Raw genomic sequence first — 16,094 nt, 5'->3', positions numbered from 1 at the left:
ACATAGGCAAGTTTAAGCAAAATATAAGCTCAAATATAAGTACTGCTGTGTCATGTTCAAAGGACCACCCAGGAGGTTTTGCATGTTTTAGCCCCCAACAATTTACCAAACATTTCACAAAGCATGACATAAGTTTTTGATTAGTTTCCTCCCTCCCAGGCAGCCAATAGCGTTAAAACCCTCCTGCAGTCAAAACTTGCTTGAGATAGTTAATCCATAAAAGTGAACGTTTTGTGTTGAATTCTGTTCAATTCAACCATTTTGCATTACAATGCAGCTAGAGCAAGGCCTGATCTAAAAACTCCTGCTGTTGGTGCATTCAGGGTCGCTCTGACATTTGAGACTTGACTGTCTCTTTCCACCTCTTCTTCTTCTTCTTTCAACAAGACTGTGAAGAGTCCTGTAAACCCAAACTAAATATTTCTGAACTGTAGTCTTTTAAATTAAAAAATGTCTGAATACACATTACACATTAATTTCCATGTTTGCGTATCATTCATCATTCATCCTTTTAAGGTATAATCCTAGAAACTTGGTTCAACAATCTTTAGTAACAAAATGTCAGAGCATCTGTAACTAAATCTTAAGTCTATTGCATTCTTTGGAAAAAAGGTGAGCAGTAACGGCAAGCACCATGACCTGTCTTTCTCGTTCTGGTAAAATTGAAAAGCATAAGTACAAGAAAGCTCTTTAGTGTGCTGATGTGTGTTACCTGTAACACACACACACACACACACACACACACATCATGAGCTAAATACCAGCCAAACCACTTCTTTAAAAATGTTGTGGATAAGAAAGTAGAATCAGCAGATAAACGCGTCGAATCAGTTTTGCAGGACGCTGATCTTTGCCATATTATGGCTGCTGTTTTAGCAGGCTAGGGCTGCACTGTTGCTGCTGTGTACACTATTGCTCTATTTGATCAGAATCCATAGGGATTGGCCTGTCAGACCATGTTAAGTCAACTAAGGATAGGCCACGCACACTGGTAGATGTGCTGAAGGGTGAACTGGAGAGTCACAGTGAGGAGGAGGAGAAGAAGGGTGAGGGGCAAGAAGATAAGAGCAAGAAAGGGACAAGAAACAGAGATATGCAGGGATACAAGTGGAGCAGATGCTGATAGTTTATTATTTCACTCTTATTTTACAGGTTTTTATGTTATTCCATTTACACTTGGGTGCTTTAACAGTGTTTGGAAGTACTATTGGAGTTCTGGACATGTTCTATACTTAAACAGAGCATTAGATTGAGTTGTGGCTTAATTTAGTTCAGTATAATGCAATGCATTCAACAGCACCACAAGCCTCCAAAATAACTTGAATTAATCACTTTTCTGACATAGTGTGAGCCAAACTGAATATGGCAACCTGGGTAGAGTCTATTGAAGGGCCTTTTTATTGGCTTGCATTTGATGTGGTTAGGGGTCTCTAATACACTGACAATTGAGCAGATGTCTGGCCAGATGCAACAAGTCGTTATTCCTAAATTGCAAAATGGATTTGTTGGCAACGGCTTCCAAAATGACCCATTTGAATGTTTTGTTGAACTGGTGCCCCTGTTGGTAGGACAAAGACTCATCAGCAGTGCTTTTTGTCAACTCTGGCAGCTGAACTATCTAGTGTGGGAAAGGAGCCATGTTTAAGAGGCCAAGATTGACTGTTTGTAAGAAAAAGAACTATGAAGTTGGATCTTTGGTGTCTCAGTTTGACAATCAGGACACAGGTTTAAACAAGACTTCTACAATCTTGCTAGCGGTGTTGTTATGTGCAAAATGAAAAGTTAATTCAGTTATCACTTAAGTTATTACAGGTCATACTGAGGTGAACATGAATGTACCAAGTTTCATGGCAATTCAACCAGTAGTTGCTGGGACACTCCAAACAATATGCCAAGTGGTTTTCCTCTAGCGCCTTGGAAATCCTGACATTAACCAAAGTGATCAAGATCATAATCATCCTCTTGAAACCATGTATTTCTGTACCAATTTTTGTCCCAGTCATAAACTGTATAAAAATGGACATAGCCACTGTAACATCACCATTGGTCTTTCTGGACACCTGTTTTAAAGCATCTAAATTTAGTATTTTGGCCTTTGCCATTTAGGCTTTTTGAAGCCAGCAGTGATCATATTTGGATGAGGAGGCGGCGGAGCAAAGGATCTGACTCATGAGCCCCTTTTACACTGACTGTTCCAGGCAGGAATTTCATGCCCCTGTGTTGCTTCACCATTCTGTATAAAAGGTACAATCCTGGAATGGGAGGACAGAGTTGTCTCACCTTTAAACCGGCACTGGAGGTAGTAACAATGCTAAAATTAGATCTATGTAAAAGGCACAGGACGGGATCATGGGCGGCACAGGTACGACATCCAGACGACATGCTATACATGCAACCCACCATGGGAAATGTAAAGTAGCTGATAGCAGTTAGTAGCTAACTCAAAGACAAAACAGTGGCCAAAAATGTCTGCAAACTGAGAAAACAATGATGTCAGGGAGCTTCTTTCCCTTCACACAAGGGATGGGATCAGTTGCCATTAAACTGGGACGGTTAATAATTGTTATTACCATGTTAATGCCATTGTTATTGTTTATAGAGGGCTGCCTATGCAAATGTTATATGTCACACAAAATGCAAATGCTGTTGTTTAACATGTCACATCATCATGCCTCTTTTGCTTCAGTGATGCCACCATGCCGTCTGAAATCACACATGAGTGGAATGATGGCACAGTTGTTTGGTGGTAAAGATGTAAAGGCAGCATAAAGAAGGGACTTCGTGGTGGCCCTGTAAAAAGGACTATAGACTGTGGTGATGCCTCACTGAGAGCCTGTCACTTAAAGTGGTCTCACCCTTAGTTATACCTAGCTTTAAGCCTTGATAAAATGTGAACAGGTGAGTTATAAAAAAAATTCTCTCCCTGAACAGTTGTGTAAAATGGGGAAATTAGCTATAGACACCAAAACTGTTTTTGTACCAGGTTGTAAACATGTTTATTTCTGCTGTGAAATTGGGCATTTTAACATGGGGGTCAATTGGGAATGACTCACTTTTGGAGCCAGCCTCAAGTGGCCATTTGAGGAACTGCAGGTTTGGCATGTTTGTGTTGGCTTCATTATTCAGCCCCTGAGGTTGCAACTTGGTGCCAATTCATCCGTTACATGCTGAGAAAATTAATTGAATCTTCATTGGATAAGGGAAACTGTTGAAAAAGGCCGGTGACCTGGTTTTGTCTGGAGAGTACAATCATCATTTGCCTGACTACAACACCATTTTAGTAAAACATAGTAGTGCCCTGCACAGGCCTATTATCTGGGCCTGGGCCCGGCCCTGGCCCAAGGGGGTGGAGCCCCAGCCCAGCCCAGCCCGACAGGTTTTCAGAGTTCTCATGCCCGAACCCGAAAAAAGCCCGACTTTTTTTTTTTTTTTCAAAACCTCCCATAACAACATGTCGGCTGTTAATGTTGCAGACATTAAAATAGTTTAACTGGGGTTTCTAGCGTGGTATTAAGCTATATTCATTATATTTTGATTGACATTATTTTCTAAATAATCTTAATAATGAAAGGAAACGAAATATACCCTGATAAGGCATCTAGGCACCTTTAATGGCATAAGTGGGTATATTTCGTTTCCTTTCAAATATTAAGATTATTTAGAAAGTGTTTTGGGGTTGTTTAATTGATTATTTTGTTTTTTGAAGTGACTGTGCGCGATGCAACTGCAGCGCTGCAGTTGACCTGATATCGCAACAATTGTAGGCGCCTGGACAGCGAATGGAATCAGTAAAATATGATGAGTGACGTGCAGCGGAGAGGGAGGGGCACAGCGGCTGCTGTGTTCAAGTGTTGCCGTTTAAATTGGTTAAACACAAACACACACCTCTCTGATTGGCAGATTAAAAAAAAAGCCCGAGCCCAGCCCGTATCCGAGGTGATGATGTGGTAATTGGCCTGAAGCCTGGCCCTCGCGCTGTCGGGCTATCGGGCCCCTTGGGCCTCAGACTCCAGCGCAGGGCTGTAAAACATAGTCATGGATTGTCGTAAACTGTGATCAAATGAAATTTTTCTGGTAAGGACAGTCTCACATATGCACACACATATTTACTGATGAACATGGGATTTCTTATAAATATACTGTACTTGAGGACAGACATATCTTTAGATGTTTCCTCTTATATATGATTGCACTGTGTGTATTTGTGTGTGTGTATTTGTGTGCACATGCTCTGTTGAGTCCAGATTAGCTGAGCTGTGATGTGTTCCTTACAGGCACAGGACCGGCCCTGCCCCCATCACTACTGATGTGTGTTTCTGTTTGATGGGGGCAGAATTCCCCTCTGCTCTCCAACCAACACCATCCACATCAACACACAGACACACACATGGTCAACAAAAATCACATCAATTATTGTAATCAATAAATTAGTGTGTTGTGTGATGCGAACTCACTTTAACCCCAGAAGAACTTTTCCCATTTGCACACAAGAGACACATTAGAAATTCATGAAGTGATGTAAATGCACACACTGACACACAGTTTCTGTGTCTGTATGAAGACATTCACATCATCCCAGTTTTTCTTTAGAGTAAATGTCTTTCAGCTACTTCCTCTTTTAACACATAGAAATTCTTGGAATCCCCCCTTTTGCAATATTATGTAATTTAAATACCGTAAAATAAGCTGCTTGCTAAGGTTTTGTACTTACAAGGTTAACTATAAATTCTTTCCCGCAACATATGTGAAGCTTAAGCAGCATAGTGATATCTCAATTGTTCTGGGCACGCACAAGTCTACTGCTTGTTTAGACAAAGGGGTTTAAATGCAGGACAGATTATGTTTGTTTAACTTCAAAATGCCGGCAGGAGATAAAATACTTTGGTATTGCTCCGTTGCCAAGGTTTCTTCAACTTTTCCTACCCAGGACACAGAAGAAAAATGTAGTTCCACTCTGGGATCCAGTCTCATTAAAGCATATTGCCTCCTTTGTCAAGTGACGACACGCCAGGAGGAGGCCTGCGACCAGAATGTCTTACACAAGGACAGTTAATAGCTGCAATCCAGACGTTGTGACCGGCAAGATGAGTAATGCTGCGAGGGACACTGGTGTCTACTTTCAGGGAGAAGAAACACTAAACTTTGTAGCTGTAGACCACTAAATGACACTTTCTGAAAGTATGTGTTAATACCAAAGCCTGAAGGGTAGAAAGTGTTCTGTCCCGTTCGAGACAAGGTTGAAAGCAAATCACATCCACACCTACATCATGGGAAAAACTTTTTCCATTTGTGTTGAGGTTAATTAATCTGAGTCAGAGCTCACACGCACAAACATGCGCTTGGAGGTCATCGTGTGGAGTACACCAACCTTCAACTGGATGATCTTTGTTCAAACCCTCATGTCAGCAGGCATCCACCCTGCTGACTATGAGCAAGACACTGAATCACTGAATCCTTATCAGCTGCAGGGCTCCTATCTGAGTCTGTCCTCCACAGAGATGAGAACTGACCTACAGGCACCATAACAATCCCATAAAAAACATTGTAGTAATAGTAGCAGTATTATTAATAGAGGTAGAAGCACTGAAACCACATTCTGCATGTGTTGCATTTTGGCCAGAAATGGAAACTGACTAAAAGTTCCATCGATCCCTTTTGGAAAAAGTTTTGACTTTATAGTTTTCCATATCCAAAACAGCATAACACATGATATTCAGATTATTTTCTCGAGCAACATTAACCAAGTATGAGTTAATTTTGGGAACTATACCCATTCTTTATCTTGCAAAAGTTAGATGAGGAGATTGATACCACTCTTTGATACCTGTCTCATGTCTCTCCCTTAGATATGCTGCTGGAGCTGGGGGATGTTCAGGTTAGCTTTGCATAAAGACTGGGAACAGGTGGAAACAGCTAGTCTGGCTCTGTACAAACATAAAAAAAATCCAACTTTCAGCACCGCTAGAATTCACTCATCGACCTGCTTCATCTTGTTTGTTTAAATGAGCTGTAGGCTATGTGAAATTCTGAGCATTAATAAGGCATTCATTGTTCGTAACCGCTTATCATGTTGGGGGTCATGGAGCCTGTCCCAGCTGACATTGGGCGAGAGGCGGGGTACACCCCAGACCATTCTCGGAACCCATCGGCTGTATTTGGCGTCTGACTTCCGGCAGACGGTGATACAGCCTCTGGGGGCAGACCCCTGATTTTTTGGCATTCCGGTTTGAGGAGGCGAATTTCCGTTTCTGACTTCTGTTTATATATAAGTAAATATGCTGAACCACTGCGATGGATTCAGAGTTTGCAGTGATGCCAATTATGTTCCACCTCGTTAGTTCACCGCACGGACCGTTTAACCTGGCAACAACTGCAGCCAGCTCAAACGTGATTGGTCAATATCACACAGACTACAAACAGCCTACAACCGGAAACCAGGGCTCTTCCGCTCTTCTTCCAGAGGCAAGATCTCCGGGGTTTGCTTACAGACTCTACATTCACTGAATGTAGAGTCTGTATATAGAGACTAACCCTGGACAGATTGCCAGACCATCACAGGGCTGACACATAGAGACAGACTCACATTCACACCTGCAGCTAATTTAGAGTCACCAATTAGTCCAACCTGCATGTCTTTGGACTATGGGAGGAAGCTGGAGTACCCAGAGAAAACCCACGCTGACACGGGGAGAACATGCAAACTCCGGGAGGGCCTCCCCACTCTGTTTTCGACCCAGGAACCCTCTTGGTGTGAAGCAACAAGGCTAACCACTGCGCCACCGTGCAGCTTAATAAGGCAACAAACCACTATTTTCAATGTAAAGACATAGTGGATTAATGGTGTCCTGGGCAGAGAACTAAGTCATGCTTTCCCTGTGTGTTGTAATTTAATGGTTTGTTGTGGTAAGCACCAACAGTCATACGACAGTTACTGCTGATATCAGGATCGCACCGTTGTGGAAGGGAAGTGCAGCACCCACCCTGGTTAACACTGTTAGCTCTGTCAGCACTGTTGTGGTTGTTTAGTGTCATTTAGGGCTTAGCATTGTTAGCTGCTAGCTGCCGCCTCAGCCACCTCTATTTTGAGAATCATGTCCAGGTAACTCGTTCTAAATTTCACAATGAGCATCTTTAATCTGTGCAAAAAATGCAGTGTAAAATTAAAAAGTTGTGTTTTTTTGCGTGACATGTAAGCACAACTTTTTATTGAATGGGAGCTATGACTCTGCTGATTGCCTGGAAACCTAATGGTTAGGACAAGATTCCAGGTGGTAGGTCGATTTCTTGGACAAACCAGGCTAGCTGATTTTCCTTGCTTTCTCCTAAGCTAAGCTAATGTGGCTTATCAGCTGACTCCAGCGTCATATTTATCAGACAAATATGAGAGCAGTATTGATTTTCACATCTAACTCTTGTTCAGAGAACAAATGAGCATATTTCTATTTAAACTCACTCTGCTTGTTTTCATCACCCTTTCTAAACAGCCAAACCAAACAACTTCTGTGCTCAAAATTTTCATTTTCATTGACTGGTCACAACATGTATGCTGACACTGGTTGTACACACAGAATCAGTATTGTCCTTTTACAATTGTCCAATTGCTTGATTATTCAAAACGTATGTCTGCATCTTCAAAAATATTGGTCTAAAAGGCAGTATTACACAGAACAAATTCTTTTTTTTTTTTAAGATATTTTTGGGGGCATTTTAGCCTTTGATCAATACGATAGACAGGCGTGAAAGGGGGAGAGAGAGAGGGAATGACATGCAGCAAAGGGCCACAGGCTGAACCCGGACCACTGTGGCAACAGCCTTGTACATGGGGCGCCTGCTCTATCCACTAAGCCACTGACACCCTAAACAGAACATATTCTGCTAGAAAGCACCTAATGACAAACTGTTGAGGTTGACACAATGTAGAAATAATGAGAAATTCACTCTCATGGCCTTGCCCCTCCCAGTCAGTCTCAATAAATTGTGCCTTCAGTTTTTCCAGATATTCACTATGCAATTAACCACCAGACTGAATGTATTTCTGCCTCATGCCAAAATGCCATTGAGCAAGTTCTTTCATATGACACAAAAATAAAGACTCTTTGATCTTTTCAGCATGCATGACATTAATTTATCCTAGAGCTACACAGAAGTATAAGGATTCCTACATTGTATGGCATCACTTTGATCAAAATTGCTCTTTGAAATTTCGGAATACACAAGTCATAATAGTATCACACATGCCAGGCAGCATACGACTGATCAGAGGTTTCTATGTAAAACAGAAGACGTATAATCAGAGCCTCAGAGCATCACAGAGCTCCAAAGAAACTTGGTTTGAAGAAGCAGAAACAGCTGTTTTCTACTGGCAACCATATATTTTAGATTACACGATTAATAGATTTTAGCTTAACCATCATGGACATGAAACAGTCATATGAGTAAATGTAGAAAAACCTAACAATAAATTCAAAATGGTCCATGTTGCAGTGTACTTGCTCATCTGTAAACTACTTTGCATGCACTAACCTAAATGAAAGGTACTATGCAAAGTTTGTAGTTGTTGTGGAGCTTTTGATTATGTCACAATGATCTTCAGCACATATAGTTTACCCAGCTGACATGAAATTGTAGATTTCTATTTTTTCTGACTCAGGAAAAAAAAGGGAAATTTGAATATTTACAATTCCGCTTAGCAAACTCATTTCGCTGAGGAAGAAGCTCCAGAATAGCTACTAAATGTCCAGGCCAGAAGGGCTAAAAAATAATAAGCAGTAAGCAACACTTTGCCTTGAAGGGAACACGGCCCTCTCGATAAATTGGCCGCCCAGCGAATATAATTGGAGGCTGATATTAGTCTTCAAGAGAGTGTGGCACAACAACCCGGTCTCACTCCAATGTCATTGAAATCCGGTGCTTGGGCAGTGACTTCCAGTGACAGACACAGATAAAGCTGTCCTTTAACATCAGCATGATCCATGGCCAGTTACGGTTATAGTTTAAAATGAACGAAATTTAAGGTGGCAAAAGTCCAAGTAGGGTGGGTGGGAGGCACGAAGGATTGATCCAAGAAACAGAGCAGTGTTCGTGTCCCATAAGATTGTACAGCAAACCCTGTCCTTTTTTCCTAAACCCAACCACGTGCGTTAGTTGGTGACGGGGAAAAAAAAGCCAATTCACAGTGTACTGATGTAGTGCATTTATTTTAAAAGAGACTGTATTTAAATGGTACATTTCCTGTGAAAATTGAGGTGTATTTTGAACTGTATTTTGCCTGTTACTTTGATGAAACAGGCAGAAGTTGACGTGGTGTCCCAGAATGTCAAAAACCAACTCACCCAGGGTACCTTGCACGTTGCATCTGGATGTGGAAAGTCCATGACCAAACATGGATATGTGACGAGGCCTATACAGATCAGATCATCTTATCTTATTCTATATATAATGACGAAAACTCTGTGTGTGTGTCTCTGTCTGTGTGTCTGTTCGGGGTCTGCCCATTGGTCTGACATCCCATTGTCCTGACCATATTAAAGGGCCAGTGTGTAAAATGGGTTGAAAACAGTGACATCAGTGGTCAAATTCTAGATTGCAGGGCTCACTCGCTCACCCCTCCCGTCGGGTAAATGACGGTGGCCTCGTAGGAACAAAAAGCCTTGCGCAGACATGAGTTTTTCAGGAGTAGGTCTATCTAGCGATGAGATGAATGTTTATTTAGAAATCTACATGTTACAATATTGTAATGAATCCCTCACGAGCAGGAGACCAGAGCTATGTTCGGAAAAAAGGCCCGTTTATTTGAGCACTCCAAAACCTCCAGTAACACTCCAGGCGGTAAAAGACTCTGTCCCAAACTCTGACTCTTCTAGCGTAACAGACACACTCCATACACACATACTCGTTTACAGTATCTAGCGGGTACCCCCTCCCCTCTCTGCTCCACCAATCTCCAGCCCGCACACTGACTGACAGCGTAGCCTGTAAACAGAGCTCAGCTGTTTATTTAGCCTAGCAATATCTCCGGACTATAGTAGCTGCAATGGACGACTTTGAAGAGTTTCTTGTAGCGGACACAGACCCAGAGCCATACCTGTTTGAGCCGGAGCATACAGATGAGGAACTCCATGTGTTTGATGCTGAGCGGGCGAGAAGAGAGGCTGAATCCTTTGCTCCCATTTTGCCACACAGAGTGGGATTCGGTGCTACCATTGTTGGGGAGATATATCACCAGGAGGAAAAGCGCCGCAGAGAGTGCATCACAAGGAGTGAAGTTGCGCCTTCTTTTCCTCGCAGATGACGGTTCGGGTTCATTCTCTCCTGTTGCGTGGTAAGTGTGGTCCATTCGCAAACTTTATAACTAAAAAAACTTTTCACTACTCTCTATCGACGAACTACTAACACTCTGTACTGTTTCCTTCTCTTTCTTCCTTCCTTCCGCTGTCTTCGTTGGTTTATTTATACACGCAAAACATATTAATGGGTAGAATATTCAGATTCAGATTCAGATTTGACAATAAACCACGCCAAATATTACACACTGGCCCTTTAAACCCATTGTTCCGAAGTCCCATTGTTCCGAAATCATCATGATGCCCTGTGGTTAAGGTCTGGTTAGGTTTAGGCACAAAAACCACTTGGTTAGGGTCAGGAAAAGATCATGGTGTGGGTTAAAATGAAAAAGAAAGTGGCAAACACATAAGCTGTGAGCCTGCTTCGCCTCAAGCCTTTCCCAGCTGACCCAGAGCCGGTCGCGGCGCACCATCAAGGCATAAATACACCCGCCGGGAGCCGTTCAGCACCGCGGAGAGCTCCCCACACAACCCCAACCCTAGAATTAATAACAGGAGGTTATGGTGTTTCATTCTCTCCTCTATGACACTTGTATCTCGACCAGTAGCCTATTTTTGTTGCGTTGCTGATCCTCTATGTTACAAAAATACAGTATAGCCTAGTATAATCACATATCGGAACAACAGGACGTCGGACTAATGAGAGGTCGGAACAATGAGAGGTCAGAACAATGCTATGGCACCGTCTGTTCCACGTTTTTCTTCTCACTGACTTGGTCAATCCATGTGAAATGTGGCACAGTGGTAGAGGGTCATGGGAGGATGCGAATGAAGCAATATTACATCAATTGGCCAAAGGGGGACGCCATAGCAACCAATTGAAATTGCGAACTTTGAATGGGCATATCTCATGCCCCGTATGTCGTAGAGACATGAAACTTTGCACAGAGATGCCTCTCCTCATGAGGAACAAATTTGCCTCAAGAACCCATAACTTCTGGTTATATAGATTTTCCGCCATTTTGAATTTTTTGAAAAACACTTCAAATCGATCTCTTCCTAAGAAGTTTGACTGATCTGCATGAAACTCTGTGAACATGACCAATATCTAAAGTTCCCTCTTGGCAAAAGTTGGAAAACTTACTAAAACTGAGCTTCTATAAGGCAATGAATATTGCGGAGGGCGTGGCTCATCACATAAAGGTGTATAACATCTCAAGGGTTTCACCGGTCACCACGCAACTTTGTAGGCATATGAGCACACATAATCTGAGGGGACCCCTCCATTATTGACCCCATCAAACACAATGGGGGCGCTAGAGAGCAAATTTCTTATCTGGGCCTAACCGCCATATCGATTTTTACTAAACTTGGCAGATATGTAGAACAGGATGCCTCAAGGTGACTGGAGAAATTTAACTCTAATTGGCAACTGGGTGGCGCTATAACAACAGAAAAATGCTTAAAAATGGCTAAAATGTGACCGATCACTGTGGCTCCCCCTGTGGCCCAATGTTTTTGGTTTTTTCTTCTAATTTTTGGTATGACTAAGTCATGGTATGGTATGCTGTACATAATCATGGAAACTGTCAGTGCGTCATTCTGTCAGTCAGTCATTCTGTCTGTCCCATGTTTTTCTGCTCACTGATGTGGTCAATCTACTGTACTTTCAATAAAGCAGTCGTACTATCAAATTCACAAAAACTCTGTCTGAATACATTGCTCTTCTTAATGGGTTCACTTGACTATTTAATCTGCAATTTCCTATGACCTATTCCAAACACACAGCATGTGAAACTGTACATGGGCAACTGTGCACTCAATGGGAATGGACTAGTCAATACATTAACTGTAAAATAAGAAACCAAAGTATATCAGTCTGTGATTCCTTAACTCTCCATGTTGACATAGTTTCAACCAGTCTATATAGTTATATATGTCTATATACTTATAATCGAATTCCTGAAATTTAGTTATGGCTTGGGGTTTTAGTGTGCCACTCCAGTTTTTTCATGGCCCCATCTGTCCCAAATTTCCCAAGGTAAAGCTTCCTCGCTGCTGTTGAGGAAACGGTTTGTATTTGGTTCTAAAGATTTCATTTGACAGTTTTTCACAGATTTCCAGTAAGACACCATAAACTAGACCACAGCAAGAATAATTGGTGCAAACAGGCTGAATCTACAATATTTCAAATCTACAGTAATGCAGCTTCAATAGCTTCCTCCCTCTATCTCTCTCTCCTTCTTTCTCTCTCGTTCATCCTGCTGTCCTCTCAGCCAGTCTTCCCCTCACATATATTTCCAGTGCCTCTCCGTGCCTTGTCATGCCTTCCACAATTTATAGATCTCTCTCCTCTCTCTTCTCTCCTGCCTTCATGTCTCTAAATCTATCCTCCCTTCTTTATTCACTACATCTTCTCTCCTCCTTCAGCCCTTTCCCTTTCTCTTCATCCTCCTTTTTTTCCCTCTCTTGCCCTCCTCTTTATTCTCATGTTTTTGTCTTTCAGGTCATCACTCCTCTTTACTCTAATTGGTTCACTTTATCAAAGACAAGCAATCATTTTAAAAAATCAATAAAAATCAATTATTCAGCTGCACAACAGTTCCACTGAGATGATTTCTACATGCAGCTTTTGTGTAGATATGCAGATGATCACATGGGAAATGAGGTTAAAAACATTTGAAGAAACTACTGCAACTTTTTTTCAATTTGGCTCACTTCATTTCAGTAGCTTAGTGGGGATTCAGTAAATCACAGGAGCACCGGGTGACAAAATGAATTAGTTTTTACCACAGAGCAATTACAATAGAGAAAACAGCAGTAAATCCCTCTGCACTACGCTCCTCCTTCTCCCCTTCCTTCTTTTCATCCTCCTTAATATCATCTCTGTCATCTGTCTATCTCCTGCTCTTTGCCAGCTATGATCTCTACTTTTGTTTCTCATCCCTTCTTTTTTGTTCTCTCTGTCGACCCCTCTCTCATCATCTTCTCTAGTGGTCTAAGTAAATTTAGTCACGTAGCCTACTGCTCTTAAAGCATAACTAAACACTTTGGTAAAATATTGTATTGCTGACCTCAAGTGGTTTAACCTCTCACCTATCAGCCGTGATGTACAGGTGAACTCCAGGACCTGGTGATATCACTGTTGAGTGTGGTTGTAGGTGCAATAGACCACACCCTGCAGTAATGCTACTAATGTAGTTGTTCTCTGATTATACTTATTTATCTTTACTGGAGAATTTTACTTGTAATGTAACAATCCAGTTGCCAGAATAAATGCTGGCAGTGTATGTTTCTGCAATTCATAGATACCTTACAAGTGTATGTTTCATGTGTGCTGGATATGTGAAAAATGTATTTTTGTTACATTTTAATTTATAATTTTATGTTGTCAACACTGTGGTCAGCATGCAGTTAAGTATTATACACATATGATTATTGTCACACATGTATACTGCCAGGTATTAATACATACTTTCAACATATTGTACCGCAGTAACCAGAACTATAACTATAATATTATTACTTCCATTAATGTTGTTGTAAGATACTGTCATTACCTGCATATCTCTCTCTCTCTCTCTCTCTCTCTCTCTCTCTCTCTCTCTCTCTCTCTCTCCCTGTGTCATATGGATTGCTGTTAATTTATCATGTTGATCTGTTCTGTACGACATCTATTGCACGTCTGTCCGTCCTGGAAGAGGGATCCCTCCTCAGTTGCTCTTCCTGAGGTTTCTACCGTTTTTTTTTCCCCCGTTAAAGGGGTTTTTTTGGGGAGTTTTTCCTTATCCGCTGTGAGGGTCTTAAGGACAGAGGGATGTCGTATGCTGTAAAGCCCTGTGAGGCAAATTGTGATTTGTGATATTGGGCTTTATAAATAAAATTGAATTGAATTGAATTGAAGTTCATATTTTGGTTTAAAACAGCTGTTTTTTGTCACCACATACACAGCTGCACGTGTCATTAAACATACCCACTTTTGTTGCAGAAAACACAACTGGAATATGTTGTTTGGTTCCGACAAACACAGCTGAAACGTGTCATTAAAAACAGACTCAGTTTTGTTACGACAAACACGGCTGAAGCTGTCCCAATGTGTCATTCAAAAATATTCATTTTGGCTGCAAGAAACACAGCTGGAAATGTGTCTTTAAAAATACCTGGTTTTGTCACAAAAAAATGCAGTTGGAATGTGTTGGTAAAGAATATCTGGGTTTGCTGTTACAAACGCAGCTAGAAATGTCCCACTGTGTATTTAAAAAAAACTGCAAAAAACACAGCTAAAAATACTTGGTTTGGTTCGGTTGGGTTAGGGTTAGCCTGAGAATGTGCTGTTAAAGAAAATCCTGGTTTGTTGTAAAAAACACAGACGGAAATGTCCCAGTGTATCGTTAAAAAGTATCCGGTTTAGTCACAACAACCACGACTGGAAATGTGACAACAGAGTACCTGTGTTTGTTGTAGCAAACATGGCTGAAATGTCACAATGTGTCCTTAAAAAAATCCCAGTTGTGTTGCAACAAACAAGGCTGGAAATACGTTGTTAAGAATACCTGGGTTTGGTTGGCACCAACACAGCTGGAAATGCTCTGACGCACTTTTAACTGTTGTTGGCTGGTTTCAAACAATGGTCTGCTACTTTCCTTGGTGTTATGCCATCCACCATTCCCTCCCCCTCCACAGCTACAAGTAGTCCAAACTACGTCACCCTAGAAATGTTGATATGATCCATATGAAACATATGAATGTAATATACAGTATCTGTGGTTTGCAGAAACATACAGTGCCAACATATTATTCTGGCCTGAATGGAGCATTTTTACATTCATGTCTTGGTGCTTTAACATAAGTTGAGCCACTAGCCTTGTCTTGCTTCCTTTCTTTCTCTATTTCCTGTCATCCTCTCTCATCCCTGCCCGCCTGCTGTAAACTACCCGCTCCTCCCCACCCTGGTAATAGATGGCCGGTGTTGGTCAGTGTGACGGAGTCATTCTGCTGCCAGTCTATCTACCCACTGGTCAGATCTATACGACAGCGCCTTCACACTATAAATCAACACACACACACACCGGTCTCCCTCCATTCTGACGATTGATGCGCACCTTGTTGCTAAACGGCCAAGATAATTAAACCCCACGCATCCCTCCCCTGTGTGTAGGGTGTGTGTGTATGTGTAAATGCCCTGCTGTTGCATTGTTGCACAGGCATACACGATTAAACGACACACATCCACTCTGTCTTCCTCTCCCCTCACACACACCATTACACTACAAACACACACTTTCTGTCGTTGCCCTTGCATTCCTACACACAATCTCTCTTTCTCTACACACACTCACAGAGAGAGGGAGGGAGGGAGAGAAAGCACCTGCTGGGCTGTAAAGCACTCAGACAAACGGCGTCTGTGTTTGGGAAGACTTGAACAAATGGGAAAATTATACAGTGGAAGCAAAACGGGACCCTTTCACCCAAAGGTTCCCTTACCCTAACTGGCTGAAGGGAATTTTTCAGCATATTCCAACTCCTTTCTTTTATTAATAAAGTGTGTGTCTAAGTGTGTACTCATACATACACAATTGACTCTGTGTGTTTTAATTATAGGGTTATTGTTTATACATAGAGCATGATTGAGCAGATCAGTTAATGTTAAGGCATGGATGAGTTCCTGAACAGGCACAGGGGCCCCTGGAGCAGAGTCATTGTTTGAAGGGACTTTCTTGGTGGAAGGTTAATGAAACAACTACAAAGACAGAGAGATCACATACTGTAGAGACAACAAAATGTTTGCCTGTCTTGGTCTGGATGTCTCCC

The 16,094-nt window shown here is 41.8% G+C and overlaps 1 protein-coding gene across 1 annotated transcript in view; it reads right to left on the bottom strand.

Annotated features, from left to right (window-relative positions):
- il1rapl2 (interleukin 1 receptor accessory protein-like 2) overlaps window positions 1-16,094 on the bottom strand; it is a 574,681-nt gene that overhangs the window by 556,313 nt on the left and 2,274 nt on the right. The window lies entirely within an intron of this gene.

The sequence above is a fragment of the Epinephelus fuscoguttatus genome, linkage group LG9, assembly GCF_011397635.1.
Source record: "Epinephelus fuscoguttatus linkage group LG9, E.fuscoguttatus.final_Chr_v1".
Classification (NCBI taxonomy): Eukaryota; Metazoa; Chordata; class Actinopteri; order Perciformes; family Serranidae; genus Epinephelus; species Epinephelus fuscoguttatus.
Note: the sequence above shows the minus strand (reverse complement) of the source record. Positions and strands in the feature narration are given on the sequence as shown.